Source organism: Quercus robur, chromosome 7, assembly GCF_932294415.1.
Source record: "Quercus robur chromosome 7, dhQueRobu3.1, whole genome shotgun sequence".
Lineage (NCBI taxonomy): Eukaryota > Viridiplantae > Streptophyta > Magnoliopsida > Fagales > Fagaceae > Quercus > Quercus robur.
In genome coordinates, this window is record NC_065540.1 from 2,742,662 (window position 1) to 2,763,912 (window position 21,251).

Genomic DNA, 21,251 nt, shown 5'->3' on the forward strand with positions numbered 1-21,251 from the left:
TTGAACCAAAGATTTTTGACAAAATGTAATGAAATAGTAACACCGGTGACATAGTTTGAACTTCAAATGATTACATCCCTTGCAATGATAGAGTGCAATGACGAATTCCAGTAACTATCATATTTCTGTAGAATGGGGCTGGCTCAAATTTATTATTTTTTTCCACTAGTCCTAATGGGAATGCAGATTCTCTTGAGCCATGTCAGCCTGTCCTCATACAGTTTTAAATCCATGACCTGCCGTTCATCTAATGACCATTGAATCACCTGTTCAATGGCATCTTTAATATTTTTCTTAGTAGCAGGGAGAAGCTTGGCACCAACTTTATCGGCATCGATAGCATTCTTCATGTCGTAGGCATAGTTCTCCAAATCCAACTTAGCCTTAACCTTCTTCTAGTGATCATCATCTTCAGCCTTGTATCACTTTGCGTCCTGGACCATCTTCTCAACCTCTTCATTGGACAATCTCCACTTATCATTGGTAATAGTGATACTCTTTTTCACACCAGTGGCCTTCACTATTGTAGAAACATTAGTCTCTATACCGAGGGATAGAGGAGTGACATCTGAGAGTACGATGTCTTGAATTTTATCATTACCCATTCCTGTCAAGATAGCAACTTGAACAGTGGCTCCATAAGCAACAGCCTCATCTGGATTGATGCTCTTGTAGAGCTCCTTCCCATCAAAGAAGTCCTGCAACAATTGTTGCACCTTGGGAATTCTGGAAGAACACTCTTTGGTGGTGCTCCCAACTTCCCAAGAACTTCAGCAGACAATGTCTTGGGTACCTACAAGAAAGCCAGACATATTTCATCAAGTTAAGACATTCTAATTTTTGTAGAAGACAATAACAATTCCATATTCTAATTTTTTCTGTTTTTCCCCTAGCCAATGTTTCTTGGTAGGCAAGCTACAGTAGTGCAAAAACATTGTTGAATAAGGCAGTCCAATTCAATTCTTAGATGCCTTATAGAATTCATGCTAAAGAATTAAAACATATATAGAGAGAATCAAATATATATGTGCAAATGCCCTTGCCAAATTAGGTACCGGTCAATAGCTATGTATATTCAGAATTATGAGAAGGAAAAGGGGGGGGGGGGGGGGGGGGGGGGGAGGGAGTGGAGTCAGAGCTGTGTGATTACAGACAGATTTATGAGAATTAAAGCGCTTCTAAAGGAGCATCCGCTATCCTGGACAATTCTTCCACTTCACTGTTCTTCTAAACTCAAATCCTAATCTTTCCTCTTAGCAGCTAAGCGCCAGTGTTTTCTGACAGCCCATGTTAAATATATTATGTATGAGAAACAAGGCAGGTCAAGACAAAACCAGAAAAAATAGCTCCAGATGAGGTCAACATAGCTTCACTCAGATGTGAAAAGCATAAAAGTTGACTGTAAGCAGACAAAGTCTTCAAGCCACTTCATGGTTATAGTAATGAATGAAATTAAAATCAAATAAGAGAACCAACTTCATAGCAACGAACAACATGCAAACACAGAGACATGTTCAATGCATGTGTGTGTGCACATGCTAGAATATGCACACAATCAAAGAAACCCAACTGTGCAGTATGTACTATATCCAGCACCAACAACTTTACAAGACAAATAAAAGTATCACCATTACTGATTGACAAACCATGTTCCCTATGAATCACAACATAAACTATGAAAAAATTAAAATCAAAAAGAATATTTAACATTTAAATCACAATATATTTAACATAGACCAATGTTGAAATACGAATTACGAACACATGTTGGATGTAGACAATATAGGATGGTTCATGGAATATGATGGTGCTTTAGGTCTCTATGTGTATAACATAAGATATGTCCTGCATGGTTTTTATCACAAGAAACAAAATTCAACCTTGCTCATACTCATACATTCCCTTAAACAAAATGAAAGCATGAACTAGCCCCAATTTAGGATCCTAACAAAAACAGTAATATATGAATAGCTTGTGTTTTATATGTCATTAATTATACAGAGCAAGGCTACTACCAAAAAAAGAAGAAGTTCAGATAAGGGTGCAGCTCGGAGTGCAGTAAATATGTTTGATGTGGTCCCATTGCGATCCCAGTTGGATCCATTGGCCAAACATGCAATTCCTTGACCATAAAAGGCACCAACAACGAAGGAAGGAGAAGAAAAGAATAACAAAGAGAGAGACAACTACACAGTGAGATGCTGCACAAACTCAAGTGAGTTTGATTATACACAATCAAACAAGCAATTTATCAAACACATTGTGAGCAACTCTTTGAAACTTTAAAATTCTAATAAATAAAAAAACCCCAAATCAGAAACCCATTCACAAAAAACAAGAAATTACCCAATAAAAATCACAAACACAAACCAATAATCAAAAACCTGACCATAAAATCAAACTTACACAGAATAAACAATCACAAAGCCTAGGTTTAACCATAGTTCATCCATATATCACAAACTAAAAGGATTGCAAGTGTTTAGATAAAAATAAACAATAAGCACAGATCCATATATAGTTACAATATACAAATTTATGCAAGTTCACAATCTAGACTCACTCAAGCACTTTATCAAACACGTTATGAGCAATATTTTGAAACTTTAAAATTTAAGAAAAAAAGCCCTCAAATCCGAAACCCACCTACAAATAACATGTTATTACCAAATAAAATCACAATTAATAAGAAATTACCCAATAAAATCACAATTTTAAGAACATAGTTATTTGATCCAACTCATGAAACAAAAAGAAAAATAGAGTTTACCTCTGAAAGAAAAACCCAGGCGTGAGAGACGATTGATTGTGAAGAAGTTGTGTGAGAGAGAGACAGCGCGAAGTGTGGAAGAAATCGTGTGAGAGAGAGGCAGCTGAGTCTTCAAGGCTGAGAGAGTTGAGAGAAATTTGAGACTGATGATAGAAATAACGTGAATAATAATGTGAATTTATTTTATATAATTGGTTTGAAATTTTGTTAATTTAAAAAGGGGTAAATTGAGAAATTCATTTGATCAATAATTTATCTACTTTACTTTCCTTCTTTTAATTTGGGGAATTAAAAATGAGGAGTTAGAGGTAGTTGAAACTCTTTCAAACCCCTCCCCTTCCTCCCTTACAAAATTTCCAAATAAGGTAATTGAGTTACTATTCATCTCTTTCCTCTACTCCCCTCCTTTTTAAACATCCAAATAGAGCATTAGTGATTTGCTTTTTTTTTTTTTTTTTTTTTCTTCTGAGAATCCATGGGTTTGCTACCTCTGTAATTTGTTGGGCTTGTCGTGGGCTTGATATTGGGCTTGCCGTCCATTTTTTTTTTTTTTTTTTTTTTGAGAATCTGTGGGCTTGTTACTTGCTCTGTTACAATTTTTTTTTTTTTTTTTGCTTGAAAGTAGAACAAATAATTTTTTTTTTAATTTGAGGGTTTTCCTAATTTTCTTTTAAGGGTAAACAAATAAAAAAAATTAATTATTATATAGATATATATATATATATATATATTTTTTTTAAGGTTAGGGTGTTCCTGGAAATACCCTGAGCATAATGTGGTGCCACCATTGCACCCACCAAAATAGAAGAAAAACAAATTCAAATAAAGATATAAATATATATATATATATATATATATATATATATATATATATATATAAAAGGTCTTTTTGGGGGAGTTGTATTCATTATACACACACATATAAATAAATAAAAGACTTAATAACTCCTAAACCATATAGGAGGAGTACTCAAAACATTAAATAAGACTCATGGGTCTTTGGTATAGTCAAGGACAGTTTATTCCAGAATTTTTCAAAATGACCAAATTGCCCTTATTCTAGTAAGCTTATTTAAAACTGATCCAACAACTTCCCAACCTAAAAGACTCAATAGTAAGACTCAATAATAGCTAAAATAACCTGCCAAAGGTGCTAAGAAGATCCAATATCAAAACTAGACCACAATTCTTGAATCTTTGTATATTTAATCTTTTTTTTTCCTTGAGCTGTTTCTTGTCCTCATCAATTGTCTTCCTTCTCCCTTGAAGAAAATGCTTGAGAATCTGCTTACTAAAATTTCTGTAGGACCCAGTCCTATATCTGATCAAGTAATTGACAAATCTTTTTAAACAAGCTACATACTAAATTAGCTGTGTAGTAAACACATTGATAAATTTGTTGGTACAAATGACGCAATACCCCTAGGATCAGGATTGGGCATAAATTAACCATGAAGAGCCAGAAGGGAGAGATGATTATTGCGAAGAGTAGCTCAATAGCAATAATTCCAAAAACCAAACAAATGAACCTCAATATGGGAAGGAACCCAGCATCTTGACGTTGTAGTTTAATCTCCATATATGCAATGCGATGGACGATTGTAGCCATGAAGAAAAGCAAGATGATAGCAAAATGTGTATGAAGTGGCGAGACGCCCAAGACTTGAAAGTGTATACCAATTAAGGCAATTGGAAACAAGGCGAGGTCACCAAGAAGCGCGTGAAATGCTTCAATGAAAGAGAGTGCTTCATTACTGGCACATACACAAACAAGAAACCTTCAGCTTTAATATTAATTTTTCTTCCAAACATAGGAAAATCAAAATTCACTTAACTTCCACACAAAAAAAAAAAAAAAAAAAAAAAAAAAAAAAAAAAGAAGTAAATCCCTTCAATAAATTAACTGCCGAATTTAAGTTGAAACTTCAAAAGTAAACCCCTTCAAATAACAATCAAATTTGAAATATTGAAAAATGAAGGATAAACCAAACCTATTCAGTACGTAAACAAGTGCTTCATAAATTAGTTTCACCCCTTCGAACGCAACAGTTTTTAAGCTGAAAATCGTAGAAGACAAAAGTTAAAAAATCAATTATTAAACAAAAATTGATCCAATCATTTTGAAAAAAATGAAAAACAAAGCAATAGAGAGATAAAACCAAGAACCCAAACCTGCTCAATAGGCCATAAAAAGCAGCTTTCAATCCGATCGTTGTGATGAAGCTGGTTAAGAATGAAAAAAGAATATCAATTATTAAATAATAATAAAAAAAAATTCAAGTAACAATCAAATTTGTAAATTGGAAAAAAAAAAAAATTCAATGTGAATGCGAGCTATTTAATATTTATGTACAAATGACGATTTTTTAACACTCTGGTACCTTCTACGATGGCACCAGAGTGTTTAAAAAAAAAAAACTACGATACACTACCTGTATGTTTCAGACATTGTGGCTGTTTTCTGAGGGAAACTATATATAAGTTGTAAATGTTGAAATGCTTTCTTTCAGGCAGGGAAACTATATATAAGTATGTAAGGATGACAATTGCATGGTAGGATGAGTTGGGCTAGATGGCATTGTTGTAATATAAGTTGAGTTGGATGGCATTGTTGTAATATAAGTGTTGTAATATAAGTATGTAAGGATGACAAGTGCATGGTAGGATGAGTTGGGCTAGATGGCATTGTTGTAATATAAGTTGAGTTGGATGGCATTGTTGTAATATAAGTTGCATTGTTGACGAGTGCATTGTAGGATGAGTTGAGTTCGATGGCATTGTTGTAATATAAGGGGGGATGAGTTGAGTTATGTAAAGGTTTTAGGATGAATCGATGGCATTGTTGTAATATAAGTTGCAATGCCCGTCTGTTGTTTGTGCTAGTATCCATCTCTTTCAGATTTTTATTTGAACATTCCACTCTTCTACACCTTGAAGGAAGATTGCTCCTTATAAACACATCTCTATGTGTTTTCCTAGGCGATGTGGGACTCCAGAATTGCTTCTACCTTTGGTCCTTCACACAATGCTTTATTAATAATGATAACAATTCCTTGATCTTGAATAGATTATTAAATTGTTTCATTTCATTTTAATTTTACACAATTCTTGATCTTGATTAGGGAAAAGAAAGGGAATAAAATGTTTTTTTATATATTTCTTCTGTAGTTTGAGGATATGATGCTATTGTCATTTTTCTAAGGTCTCGTTGCTTAAAATTTCCATTTACAGAACCCTTGATCGGATTTATAATATTGCAGCAATTATACACCTTATCTGATCCAATCCATGGGGCCTAGAAATTGGAGCAACATAACCTAACTCCTAAAAAAATTGATGTTTTTGAACAAAATTTTGTGTCATACTTATTTCTAGTATCATGTTTACTGTAACTTCTTGTGAAATCCCTAAGGTGTCTACTTATTTGCACTCTGTTTGAAACTACTATTGTTTATAACTAGTTGAGTTTTCGTACAAGGTGCGGTGCAACTTATTATTAGTTTTCTTCAATATTTCAATAAGTTTTATAAAAAATCTTGTAACTTAACTGATTAGCACCTCAATTTCTAATAGAAACATTCAAGATTCAGATCTCCACCCCCAACTATTGATGTATAAAAAAGATATTTCAATAAATATCATTGTAAAAAATTGTAACCTTTAGTTATTTTATATATGGACAAAATAGAAATATACTAAGAGTAGTACAGTGATTTGATCATACTATATATATGTGTTTACAAATTGAAAATTGCATGATATAGTAGCTAATATAGATAGATCTGTTTCATGCCTACTAAAAAATGCATATATCCTTCAATTATTATTATTATTTATTTATTTCTTTTACATTCTTGATTGTGTGTTACTAAAAAATTTTCCCCTTTTTGTTGGACATGGTTTCAATTGTTGCAAAAACTACTAAATTTGAGTAAAAATGCCATATTTCAAATCAGTTATTTCTCACATAAAAAACCCAATTGTTTCTCATATAAATCTTAGAAAAATGATATTAAAATTTCACTATGCTTAAAATAATTAATATAACAAAATAAACATATTTATTATATTAGTCATATTTCTAATTACAGAGAATACATACTACAGTGTTAGTTCAACACACACACACACACAAAGGAGTTCGGAAATTTAAAGGATTAAGATTAATTTTAGTGAATTCACAAATATTTAATTTTTTTTATGGCTTTTGTGACAAGTGTTGTCAAAGCAACTAAACATAAGTAAGAATGTTATATTCTAAATTTATTATTATTATTATTCCAACTAAAAATTATTTTCTATATTGAGTTATAAAGAGAACTTCAAGGAATGCGCCACATGGCACAATCTCATACTTTCTAGCATGAGGTCTCTGCTTTTATATATACTAGCCGCGAACCCGCGCGTTGCGCGTGATAATTATTTTTATCTTGATTTTATTAATTTTTTTTTTTTTTACAATTTAAACTAATCTAATAATGAGTAATGTATTTTGTAATTATATTTTTATTTATTATAGGAACAATCATAAATGTAATATAGGAACAATCCAAAACACCAAAAAAATATAAACTAAAAAAAAATAATAAAACTTAACAATGATTAATTGAACCAATATGAGGATAAAATTTTGTTTTTGATAATCTATTAAGGTTATTTTCTTTGTAGAAATTATAATTTCAGCTACCCAAAACATATTATCAAATAAACAATTATTAGCAAAACCTAAGAATTAAATTTCTATATATGCATTGTTATAAAATAATAATAATAAAAATAAAATTGCAAAAGTTAAAATTTGTCACCTATCCGATTATTTTCGTTTGTCTAACATTTGCTTTTCTTTAAATAAATGGCATTATAGGGTACTTCTGATACAACTATTAAGAGTACTTTGTCCACCACAAAGGATTAGAAAATAAACAGAAATTAGTAAAGTCTCATAGTTTAACATCTAAATTAAGCACTATAAAAAATCATGCTATGTAACAGAATAAATACCAAATTATCCAAATCATGCTACGTAATAGAATAATATTATATTTTTATATACTATATTTAATTCTTTAGAACGCAATAGGATAACATTTAACAATCAAAGAGAATAAATAAAAAATAAAAAACAAAAAAAAAACAACAACAACAACAATGTAAAAAAAACAAAACTAAATCGCATTAACCCAAAATAGAGTTTTAAAGAATATAAAAAATTATCAACCTAAAGTAGAGATGCAAGAAAAATAAAAAAAAAAATCCACCAAAAAATTTAGAGAGAGAGAGAGAGAGAGGGAACCTTTTTTTTTTTTTTTTTTTTTTTGGGTGAGGGAAAACTATGCATAGAATAGAAGAGATAGTGACAAATTTATAGTAAGAAAGTGTGAATAAGAAGAGACAAAAATAAAGGAAGATAAAGGGAAAAAAGAAGAATGATGTTAATATAGAGAGTAGTGGGGAGATGAAAAGATAAGGGAGGGAGAAAGATTGAACAAGTAGTGGGAAGATGAAATGGTAAGGGAGAGAGAAAGGTTGGAAAAGTGTAAATATTAAAAAAATAAATATTAAAAACAATTATAAGAAAATTGAAAAAAAAAAAAAAAAAAAAACCTAAAGCTTGAAAGGCTTCAACGTTTGTTTGTTTGTTTTTTTTTTTTTTCCCTTAAAACTGAAAAGGCTCACAGAAAACCCTAAAACTGAATTGAAAAGATTTTGGGTTGGGCTTGATAGTGGAACTAAATAAATAAGAAGTAGACTGGATTAATTATACAGATTTATTATAGGGTAATAGTGGAAGTAAATAAATAAGTACTGGGTTGGATTTTATTATAGAGTGATAGTGAAGGTAAATAAATAAGTAGTGGGCTACATTTATAGGGTTGAAATTGTAAAAACCATTTTAAAATTGTAGGACAAATTATATTTTAAAAAAGAAAAGAAAAAAAAAGAATGTCGTGGCAGCTGATGTGGCGCAACGTGAGAGCAGCAGCATTAAACGCTACACTTCAACTTTTAGTAATATATAGACTAGCGGTTAACCTGCTCAATATGCGGGATCATTTTATGTAATAGAAAACAATCAACTTAACATAACAATACATTAAAATTCGTCAAGTGCATGTTGTACAACCCCTCATTTGTCCTATACTTGCAAAAATTCTATCTATAAAACATAACCTTAATTCATAGCACATACTTTGAAAAAATTCTATTTTTTTACTCTTCATTCTCCAGTGACAGTTGCTCTTTTGGTTTTTGAAAGCTCGAAAATGTGTTAAAAATATAAGAGCTGTTTAGACCCCCAAATTAAAAATTACAGCTCAATTGATTTTACTCTAACTTATACTAAGTGTGGAATAGAGTAAATGCGAGCGGATAAACAATATAACTACTCTAAGCTATATTCATTAAAACACAGTAGTAAAATGAAAGCTAAAAGAGTAGGGAAGAAGAATGCAAATACAAGATAACACGTTGCTATGTTATCGAAGAGGAAACCGAAGTACTTGGCGTAAAACCTCTCCGTTGCCCTCCAAGCGGTAAATCGATCCACTAGACAATCAGTTGGGATACACAAGTAGCAAGAGACCCTCCAAGCCTAATCTACCAAATGCACCTAAGCCCTCCAAACTCCTACTCCAACAAGGCTTCTCGGAACTGTTTTGTCTAACTCTCCGGATCCCGCAATACACTTGATTGCATCCGCCAAAGCTTGGCTTCTTCCAATACTTTCCAGCAGTACCAAAACCTCACTTGACACTCAGAATGGGTGTGATAAGTGTTTAGGCTATCAACCTTTCAAGAATATGGAAATGGAGAGGTAATAGTTGAGGAAAAATCACAATGAATTGTGTAGAGAAATGTGGGTATAACAATCTCTAACTTTTAATGGTTGTGGCTAGGGTTTTCTCTCAGAAGCACTCCTCAACATCTGTGGGTAATGTGGGTATATATAGTGTGGGTATAGATAGTGTGTATCAGATATGACAGATTAGCAAAACAGAATGTTTCACGGGTATTTCACGGGAAGGCCTTACCCACGAGACACTAGCAAAAACCAGCTGTCCTCATTCTTTCCTGACTCTTCGCATTCTAGTTATGTGATGGGCACATGCTTCACTTCGGGGGAAGCCTACTCGCGAGCTACCTGCGAAAACTGCTTTAGTCTTCAACAGCCTTGAGTCTTCACACACACACACACACACACTCTCTCTTTCTCTCTCTCTCTCTCTCTCTCTCTCACACACACACACAACCTTACAAATAAATCCCACATAAAATACATGGTACATAAGATTGAACAAAATTACAATCAAATTTGGCACGGAATTAAAGCCAACATAAACTAGTTGTAAATTACGACTTTACAATCTCCCTTTTTGGCTATTCGATGACAAAATCCCTAAAACAGACTCTAGACTTAAACGTGAGTTTGAGAACAGTGGCAAAACTCACTCACACCTAATCCAGAAGCTGTGAAGCACTTGCATGTATATACCTGTAACCTGAAACACTCGCACACAAACAAAACCTTCATTAAGCTTATGACAAGTTGAATATACGGTACATATATAAGCAAGTAAAATGCGATCAAGGTAGTAAACACTATATAGACAGTTAAGCATATCTTGATCAAATAAGGTCAGTCATTAAAAAATGACTACAATGATCATTTAGCTAGTAAATGATTATCCGGACATGCAATGCAATAAGACCAATCCGAGGATCAATTGCATGTCCAACACACAACCAATGCAAAATACACAAAGTATTTGCATCAAGGATATAGAATCCTACAAGGGTACAAGAGTGTGGTACTCAAGATAGTTTAGCAACATCTAGAAGTACAAAAAAAAAAAAATGCTATAAAGCAATGAAACTGGAAATTAAAACCAAAGTACTTAAGCTTTAAAAGAAAGCAATAAACTATCCAAGAGTTGTAAAAACAAATAAAGTTTAAACCAAACAGAGAAATGCTAAACCGCCAACAATAAACCAATAACTATGACTATGCTCTGCTCCCCCTCAATTGTGCATACTCCCCGTCAAAATTTTCTCCCCCTTTTTGACCGAAATGGCCAAAGAGGCTAGAACTGCTCGGACTCTGAATTAGATCCCTACTCCATTGACATATCCTCAATCTGTGAAGATAGTGCAGTAATCTACCCCTGGATGTATGCAAACTGGTCTGCGATGTGCTGCACATGGGAGTCAAGCATGCCATACATCTACTTTACCCTAGCAATGAGGCGATCAAGATGATTGGGTCCCCGTGCTTGTGTTTGAGAGGATGGTTGAGCAGAACTTTCTGGTGCTGAGGTAAATCTGTCAATCTCTTCCTTAGTATCTCCACCCTCTTCCTCAGCATGATCTGTTGGTATTTGAGAGACGACGGTTTTGGATTTGATGATGTGAACTTTGCTTCTAGTCACAGTGTTAGCACCAATGGGATAATCTCTTGGTACAATTGTGAGACCGCTCGGAAGTTTGAGCCTTGTCTTTGCAATGAGGCCCATGATGAGAGTGGGGAATGGTATGATTGTCCTTGTGTTCCTTTTGGTGATGCTCTTGGTTAGGAGATGGGAAATGTGTCCACAAATGTCGATCTCTTTATGTGTGAAGAGATCGTATAAGAAAATTGTCCTCGGAGCGGACAATGTTGTCAAGTTGGTGACTGGATACAAGTTGTGGATCATGACATATGTTAGAGTCCTTATCTCCGCGTTGAGTGGAATGGTGTTCATTGATTTCTTGTGTAGAGAGCCGCCAAGAACCTCCACCATTGGCTCAATAGAGTCCAATCGATCATCGTATTGCACTGTAATCAGTTGAGAAGGAGGACGAACTTCTAAGAACTCTTGTATGAAGTCCCTTGTTACAAACTTCTTGTGTCTCACCCAGCAATTAATTTGGTCTCCATCCACACTAGCATTTGAAAAGAACTTTTTGATGATTTCTACGTATACATTGCCACTTGGATTCAGCAGTTTTATCCACGTCCTCTCCTTGAACACATCAGGAATGGAAGTGTACTTAAGAGTATCCAATCGAACAACCCTTTCTATGATGATTGTTGCTCGTTTGTAGTAGTTGTTATAAGCTATGTTTGCCTCAATGGACTTGAAGTTGTCGGAGTCCGTGCGAGGATGCTTGAAGGATTTCTTAGAAGCAGAGTGTTTGGTGGGAGACATCTGCACAAGGAAACACACAACAGAAAGAAACAAGTACAAAAACACAAAAACAGAACACAAACTTGATTAGTGTCAAGTTAGTCTAAAACATAAGCACAAAGACTTAAAACAGAACATAATAGTGTCAAATGATCATGCTTTAAGTGCTAAAACATGTGAATATTACCAAAATGCAAAACAAAAGCAATTGTGCATGTGTGTGCATCTAGTGTGCATAAGGTGTGCCTAGGAGATGCATGACAAGGCATGGATAGACACAAGTGGGTCAAAGTGTGTAAAACACACCCAATGATCAAAACATGTTAAACAAGTTCAATCAAGGGTAAACCCAAAAATTGGAACTCATTTGAGTCCAAAACAACTCAAAAATGCCACTTGAGCATTTTGTCAAACATATGGAATGCAACACTACACTACACATATGGGCAATGCATGAACATATGAAAATATGCCTAAATACAAGTTCAAATTGCCACAAAGGGCTAACACAGATACAATGAAGTCAAATGGGACAAAGCCCAATCAAGATTTTGAAAAAAATTTGCCCAAAATCAATAAACCCAACCCTTTTTTGAAAATCCCCAATTCAAGACAAACTTAGAAATTTTTCTGCATAATCTAACAAAAGAGTGAAAAGATTGTTAAGAAACATACCTTTGAAGAGATTTTGCAGAGATTTGAACTTGAAATTGATGGGTTTTGAGTGAAAATCAATTTGAGTTTGAGAGAGGTTCGAGTGAGGCAAAGGGAGGGAACTCAAGAGTGTTTTAAAAAACTGTCACATTAGCCCTATAAAAATTGAAAACACACGTTTTTCACGGGTTAGATACTCGTGAAAAACACATTTGAAGCACAAAGCTTTTCGCGGGAAGCCTTTAGTTGCGAAATAGTCGTGAGACAGTTGGAAAAGTCTCTGTCTGAAATTTTGTGTTTTCCAGTTTTTGCCTTAACCTCTTTTCGCGGGAAGTGCTTAGTCACGAGCTTCTTGCGAAAATGCCTCTGAAGAAGTTTTTGAAGACCAACACAAAAATGCATTTTGAAACAAAAACTTAAAGCACGAAAGTATAAAAACACTTTAAAAAACATATAAAATATTTAAAAATCTTTTTGGGTTTGATCGACAAGCAATTGATCATACACATCACATTTAATCATGTACAATCACACAAATGAAATAAGCATTAATTGAACTAAAACTTGTGTGTTGTGGGTGAGTATCAAATGTAGAATAATCCTTAGACCAGAGTGAAGTTTTAATGATCAATTCAATCAAGTCATACACAACTAATACTAAGTCAAGTGGTCTATCTCAATTATAGAAGTAAACATATATGACCTCCCACAAGAAAATGATTACAAATCTTAGAAGCTTTTCATTTGGCTTCTATACAAATCATAACATTTGATCATTTTTTGAACAATACATCTCATTTTGAGATCGATGCTTGAAATTGTTGATATTTCAATATTAAGAATAAGCCTTTAGCTTTTTGAGCATCATACAGTTCAATAAAAAGTCGCTTTCCCTTTTTCCTAGCCAAATACTAGTATGCGCGACGATTTTTGCAGCTCATTATCTCTTTTCATTTTGAGATTTACATTTGTTGAGCTCTTTAAGCAAAAACATAAAAATAAAGTGGGACGAGATATAGGCACAAGTCTATGCAAGTATCAAAACCAACAAAACTATTGGCCAATCATTCATGACAAGCTCGAATATTGATTTACAATAATCACACATAGTTTTAAAGATTTTTCCCACAAAGATATATGTGCATACATAACAAGCTAAGCTCGTAAATGCACTACGCCATTAGTACGAAGGTATTAGGCCAAACTCACATTATATATACACAACACAAGCGATCAAACTTTTTGAAAAATTTTCAATTTTTATGGGTTATTTATTATTTTTTTTTAACACGCTCAAAAACAGAAAGACTTATATATGCTCAAAAACTTCAATGTACATCTTAAAGTGCAGTTCATCCAAAAAAATATTTTAAAGTGTAATGACCCTATTACCCCAAAAGTCGACAGTTCTTACCATTCAACCAAGTTCTAACAATACACTTTTTAGACTTTTACACATGTTCAAAACTCCAATGTAACTTAGATTTTATAATTTTATGTGATACTCAAATACATTTTTTTAAAAAAAATATTTTATAATATTTTTTTGATCTTTAAGAAATAAATGAGTGCAAAATCACATTAGATTTCAAGTTTTTAAAGGTTTATCAAAATAATAGTTTCTTAAAATGATTACTAATTGGAGTATTGTATTGTTATATGTGGATCAAAAGATTGTTGTATATGGCAGGAATCAGTATATTTCACAATTTTGTTAAGTATTGTAAGTAGTAATAGAGTTTTTTTTTTTTTCAAAAATAAAGAAAAATTTAACACAAAAAATATATTGTATATATAAATGCTCCATATTTATAGTTAACATCCTTTTAAAACATTATTTTCACATACCTTAACATATACTACAATATAAGATAAACAATAAATAGTGATAACAAAAACTAAATGAGAAACTATTTTTTTATCTAAAAAAAATAAAACCATTTTTATGACTTTAATCATAAAAATCATAAAATATATATATTTTAGGTAAATTTTTTGCTATTATTCCTATATCCCTGATCCAAAAAATGCAAATGAAAAAGAGGTTCTTTAAAAAAAAAAAATTACAAGGAGATTTACTTATATCATATGAACATATACTTTAAATATTCGTAAAAATTTTTTCCAAAAAAAAATTCTTAAAATGAATGAGTTATAAATGACAAAAAAAAAAAAAAAGTGAATATTAGAGAAAAAAAAAAAAAAAAACTTTAAAATGAGCATTTGTATTTATTAGAGGAATAGGAAGCATGTAAGAGTGGAAGGTTTATTAGAACAAGAAGTAGAACCTTCTACATACTTCCTCTTGCTTTAATATAAATCTTCTACTCTACAGGCTTCCTATGCTCTAGACCCATCCGCTCTAATAGAAGCTGAACTCACCCAATTATTTCTTGGGTCAAAGCACTGACCCAATTAGACCTAGTAAACTTATATAATAACTGGGCTTTTAACTAAAAACCTAATAAACCCAATTAACCCAAAAATAATAAGCCCAATCTCTTTGAGCCTCTCGACTCTCTCTACCTCTTCGTTTCTATCTTCATGAATTTGGGGATTAGGGTTTCCAAACTCAAATTAGGCATTTCTCACTGATTTCATTAATGATTTTCACCCAAAATCACCAATTCTCACAATCTGTTGCACCAACTATCCTCTCTCTCTCTCTCTCTCTCTCTATATATATATATATATATTTTTTTTTTTTGCTTTTGTATCATTGTGGATGGCATTTTCATTTCCCATGTATTTGTTTCTTCCTTTACTATTCATCTTTGGTCTCTCTATCACAATGTGCTGTTTGGTTGGTGAGAATTTTTAGTCTCTCTTTTCAGGAGGTTATAAAAATTCATGCAGTTGGATCTAGTATGTAGATACAAGTTGATGTTATGATAATTTTGGTTTTTGAATCTTTCTTGTTAGAACATTACAAATTTGTTGCGCTTGTGTGACAATTTTTAACTACTTTTTAGAGCTTATAAATTGCTTTATAGTTTTTAATCCAATACTATGTATTGTTTAATTTATACTATGGTGTTGCATTGGTGCTTAATATATATGTTGATGCAAAGAAACAAGGTTAGGACTTGAGACAGTAATCGTACCTCACAACGATGTACTTTCTTAGTGGGACGGACATTGGGCAATCGCATTATGCTTAAGGATAGAAGAAATTTTTCTTTGCATTCTTTTTTGAGATATTAGATGAACTTTTGACAATCTAAAGAAATACTATAATTTCAATTGCTAAAAAAGAGAAACGCATACACTGTATATGTTCATTTATCTATTAGTCAATATTTCATGGCATATCTTGAAATAATTATTTTCACTCATGAAACAATAAATTTCGAAGTTCATGTCCTATTTTTATGTTAATGTTTTGTTTTTTTGTGACAGAAATCCACCAACAAAATTGCTGGTGGTTTTAGAGAAACTCACAACATACTCCTTTTGATAAGTTCAAGATTCTAAAGCTTTCCTAGGTAATCCCTTTTACATGTTTGAATATCTCAACTCTAAAGGAGGCCTAAGTGTAGCATAAAGATGTGGAGTTGTTAAACTCCATTGGTCACCACCATGATTATACCAAGGAGTGTTTAGGAAGTTTCCTAAGGTCCTCTTAAGCACCTAGGCAGTGCACCATCAGAAATAGAGAGAGCTGAACTAATCAACATGTGAACACCTTGATTTCCATTAAGCCAAATTCCTTTGTCTTCTTTGCACTGAATCAAAAACAGAATAATGCAAAACTTTTTCTTTAATAAGCATTCATTTTGAAATAATGCATTTCTTTTCAGCGTATATGTATCATGTTGGTTGATTTATATGTAAATTTGTTATTTTTGAAGTTGGTGATTTTAAATATTTGATGCGTTTAAGTTCGTTATAATGTCACTATGTCAGGTTTACATGCTCAAGGAGAGGAATAAGTGCTATGGTACAATCAAGTTTATTGATATAAGTTCTGATGATTATTCTCTAGAGGAGAATCAAGGCCTAAACTACAACTTTGTATGTTCTAAACAGTATTGAAATTTTCAGTAGACACAATTTGCTGGTTTAAGAGGGTTTGGTTAGGGCTGTAAGATAAGAAATAGAAAATGAAGTATGTGTGAAAGCAACACTACCTGGTAGTCATTTCAATATGATTTCAGAGACTAATATGTTACTGTCACAATTTGCTGGTTTAAGAGGGTTTGGTAGGAGCTATAAGATAAGAAGTAGAAAATGAATTATATGTGACAGTAACACTACCTCTTGGTCGTATCCAATATGACTTCACTGACTAATATTACTTTTTTTGGTGGCTTTTATGGATCATAAGAAATTTTCTGAAAAATCCAGCATGAAACCTTGTAGCTGCATGGTTTGGCCATAGGAAAGTAAATGATAACTTTGTAGAATACAAAGTAGAGCATATTAACTTTGTGGTATGTATACATAGATTTTAGAGCACCTCTTTTGTCAGATTTATTACAATATAATGATGAAGTCTGTTTATTGTTTAGGTTATGGGAAGGATTCGCTCAATCCTCTGATGGAACTGTTGTCACTGGTGTTGAAGTTCGCCCCATTTCCTACCCTTTTTCCCCCTATAATTGTACATTAATTGTGCTAGCATTTCTTATTTTACTTTTCTTTCCAAATTTCCACCAAGTCTGAGGTCACTATCTTGAATTAATCAAGTCTAATTTCTTTGTGTTGAGAGGATTATCAAGTCTAATTTCCATCACGTGTGCATGTCACCTATGCTATGTGAATATGTACTAATTTGTGTTTCGGTGGTCCAACCCGTGAAAGTTATAGGATAAATGGGGGAAAGAAAACCCCACCAATAGACTGTTGCTATTCCATGACTGGAATCAATTAGTACAAGTTCAGGATTGTAAACCTTGAACTTTAATGTGTTCTAGACAATCACTAATTGTTCGAATATCTAAACTCTCAAGGAGGCCTAAGTGCAGCATAAGGATGTGGAACTATGAAGTGCCAATGATCACCACCATGATTCTATCATTCTATTAATGCTTGCATAGGAAGCTTACTGAGGTCCTCTTATAGGTACATGGGGAATGATATTTCTCACTAAGCCAATTTCCTTATCCGTCACCTTTCCAATGATTAAACAACTTTGTCAATAGTAAATACAATGGTGTGGGACACATTTGGGATTCTTTAGATGTAGAATCTGTTTGAAGAAGCTGGCTAAAGAACTCTGATAAGACTTTTCTTTTAGTTGTATTATCTGGGATTCATTTTAACCAAGAAAAAAGAATTTAAATGACAACTTTTGCAGGCAGTTAGAAGACTATATGAACAAGTTGGTCTTGGATGGGTTTATGCCATTACCAAATATGAACCTGAAAGTTTCTTTGTTCTTCCAAATTTTACTCGTAGTTCAATCAAAATGCTACCATCTTGCAGACGAATAGTGTTTTGGATAATGCTCCCTTGTCCTTTTCTCATTATTTGTACTTAATATAACAATATGCATTTAACAGATTGCAACAATAACAGATGTCATATATGGTGTTTGGGCTAAATACCATCTTCAATAACAGGTAAATTCATATTGCTTAAACAATTTTGCGTTACAACTCCTTCAAAGTTCTGTTGCAATCATGCCTTCTTTGCTTCAGTGACCAAAAAGTATTGATATAGCTGAATTGTTTTCTTGGATTTACATAATAACAGAGTGGCACCAGCCTTATGATCCACACACCCAAACTAGTGACTTTAAATTGTTGTGATAAGAAATTATTTGTTCTAATGACCTTTAAATTGTCCATTAACAGGAAAAAACCCATCATTTGGATTTAGTTGCACCATGAAAAACTCTCTTTGTGCTTTTTTAACTTGTCTCTATGCAAATTTTCAATATCAAACCTAGCCCACAACATGCTTAACAGGAAGATCATGAGACTTGCTTTGAAAACAAATTTTGTTAATGACTAATGTGATTCTGCTCAATCAATCAAATTTTAAATTATAAAAATTTGATGCAAAATTATCTGTTTTTGTCCAGGCCAACAACCTTTAGAAGAACACGGATTACCATATTTGAGGTATATGGTGCTGATTCATGTTGGACGTTCTGTTTTCATTGCAGGATGAAGTGTATAATGACAGAAATTCATATAAGATGTGAACTTTCTCAATAATTGCCAGAAGTCCTAGCTTTCCAGGCTCGCTCTTCATTTGCTTACATATATGATCTTCAAAACTGAGCTGGATTTGAGCTCATAGCTAGAACTTGTAAGAAGATGAAGAGGTATGGCAGTTCACATACATTTTTCAATTAATTTTAATCATCTAATAGTCTAGCAAGTTGATGCTCTTATAATGCATAATGATGTGATAATTGACTTTTGTTGGATGGGAAAATGGAGATAACCAAGCAAGCTCACTTTGGAATTAGTTTATCAAAGCTTTTGCTTATCATTCCAAGCCAATATCCACTTTGAAGTCCAACGGTTGATAAGGATTGAAGAGATGAGTCTAGAGAGGTCTAGACGTTCATGGGAATTAGTTTCTGTTTGTATATAAGGTTTGACAATTTGATTGATTCTCAAACTTCATAAGAGTTTCTCGAAGAGGTATGTCTTAATTTTAGTTTTTTTATCAGTTTTGCTTTGATAAAAATTAGCACCAAAATTTGACTTCATATAACCGCTATAAATTGTATTCTTTTGCGATTCTTCTTTCTTAGTTCCTTTTCTTTGGTCCTATAGTCCTGAAGGTTTTTTTGGATACCTCATGTAACTGCTAGCCTCATGTAATTGCTAATACTGTATCTCAATATCTCCAAAGAACATTATGGTCAACTTTTTTCTTTTTGGAATTATGGTTGGACATTGGTCCTAGGCCTTTAATCCTACATTATGTAGTTACTGCACAATTATACCACGACATTCTTTTATTTATTTATTTTTTCTTCCTCCTGATATAAGAAAATGATGTTCCAACTTTTTGCCAAACTAAAACCCTGTAGACTGGTGGTGTGGTGGATCAAATGTGGGAATTCCAGGTTTACGTCACACCCCAAACTAGTGAGTCCACCACTTGGGTACCCAATGGGGGTTATACTACAATCTTTCATATCATAAGATATTAGTAGAACATTTAATTTCTAGAGTCTCTTTGAAGATAATGATAAATGTGCGACTATATGAAGAAACTCTCTTGGTTCTAGAAATTCACCCAAATAAAATGCCTAGGGAAACATGTTTATTTTCTTTTTGATAATTAGGGGATTATTGAATTATGGATGCCTCCATTGAAACTATCAGGAAGTGTCAATTGAGTTACAAGGCTCTTGGAAGTTTTCTATAACATAAACATTTTCGTTCCTTTTGTCCTTTGCTACCTTATCGTTTGTGAGAAAGGAATTTTAAAGGATGCTACACACATAAAAGTGTAAAACCAATTGCTATAAGAAGAAGATTATAGAGGCAGATTTTGTTAAAGCTTATAAAAAGGCTATGATTCCAAATCCTAGAAATGTCTAAAATGTTCATTATTATTTCCAGTCATCTTCCCAGTGGTGTATTGGTGTTATTGTAGCACTTGGACAGATGTACAGGATATTTGTTTGCTTTCCAAACGAAAAATGCAAGCTAATTATTTTGGATGTAAGTGCGATTGTGATTGAGTTCAGTTCTGACAACACAAACTAACATGATATACCGACCCATATGTGGAAAGTCAGTATTGAGAGAGATTATAAAAAGATGGGAGAACTTTGCCCGTAATTTTGTAGACTCAATAGCTCAAATCTAAGAGATATTTGTCATCTAGGAAACAACCACTCTCACATTTGACAAATTATTAGGGTTAGTTTGCACTTCCCTATAAATATGGTGCACTTTGTCCCAAGCCATTAGGATTTTCTTCAAATTAATAGAAACTTCAAATTCCTATTAGACATTTTTCTCAAGAAATTTTGGGAAGGAAGGAAGAACAGAAACAGTGGTCATCAAAGGAATTTTTTGGCACACATCTCACTGTTGCAGTGATACAGAGCATGCAAAGATTAGAAGAGGCAGCTCCACCTAGGGGTCAATGTCTTGATGTAATTCTTTCACCTTGGTGTTTTTCTACGTAGGATAAATATCTTATTCATCCAAAAGGAAAGATCTGCAAAATGAAGAATTCTGCAACATTCCATTTGGAAATCTCCGAAATACTAGAAAGGGAGCCAATTATTTGGACTCAAAAAGCTTGACAAGATTGGTGGTTGATGCGAGAGAAATATCAAGAATCTTCATATGTTGGTGGTGAACAAAGGAAAACTGGATAATAAAATCTTAAGGCTCAAATGGCAGATGATCAATGGATCTACTCAGTACAAGACAGAACAGGGAATAGTGGATCATTTTAGTGTATTCTATATCAATTCTCTGTAGAACATATTTGAGTCAACTTCAAGCAATAGACATGCAATGCCTAGGCACTAATCAATAGCAGAAGTACTGTATGCCCACTCAAATGGGTGTTTTAAAGACCCTTGGTCCAAATGGATTCGAAACATTGTTTTATCAGAAAAACTGGAGAATCAAGACAAAATATGGTGAGGGTATGCAGTCACAATGCAATGCTGGTGTTAGCTGAAAAAGCATCCAAAATTGGCAAGCTGCAAGTGTTATAGTGGCAAGTAATTT

At 33.0% G+C, this 21,251-nt stretch overlaps 2 long non-coding RNA genes across 2 annotated transcripts; one reads left to right on the forward strand and one right to left on the reverse strand.

Annotated features, from left to right (window-relative positions):
* LOC126691717 (uncharacterized) lies at positions 1–3,138 on the reverse strand. Its single transcript, XR_007644823.1, has 2 exons — positions 2,771–3,138; positions 1–793 (listed from the first exon to the last, which is right to left on the reverse strand). It is a non-coding gene; the product is annotated as an uncharacterized LOC126691717 (long non-coding RNA).
* An 11,813-nt stretch (positions 3,139–14,951) lies between these two features.
* Positions 14,952–19,497, forward strand: LOC126691719 (uncharacterized). Its single transcript, XR_007644824.1, has 2 exons — positions 14,952–16,073; positions 16,495–19,497. It is a non-coding gene; the product is annotated as an uncharacterized LOC126691719 (long non-coding RNA).
* The last annotated feature ends 1,754 nt before the right edge of the window (positions 19,498–21,251 follow it).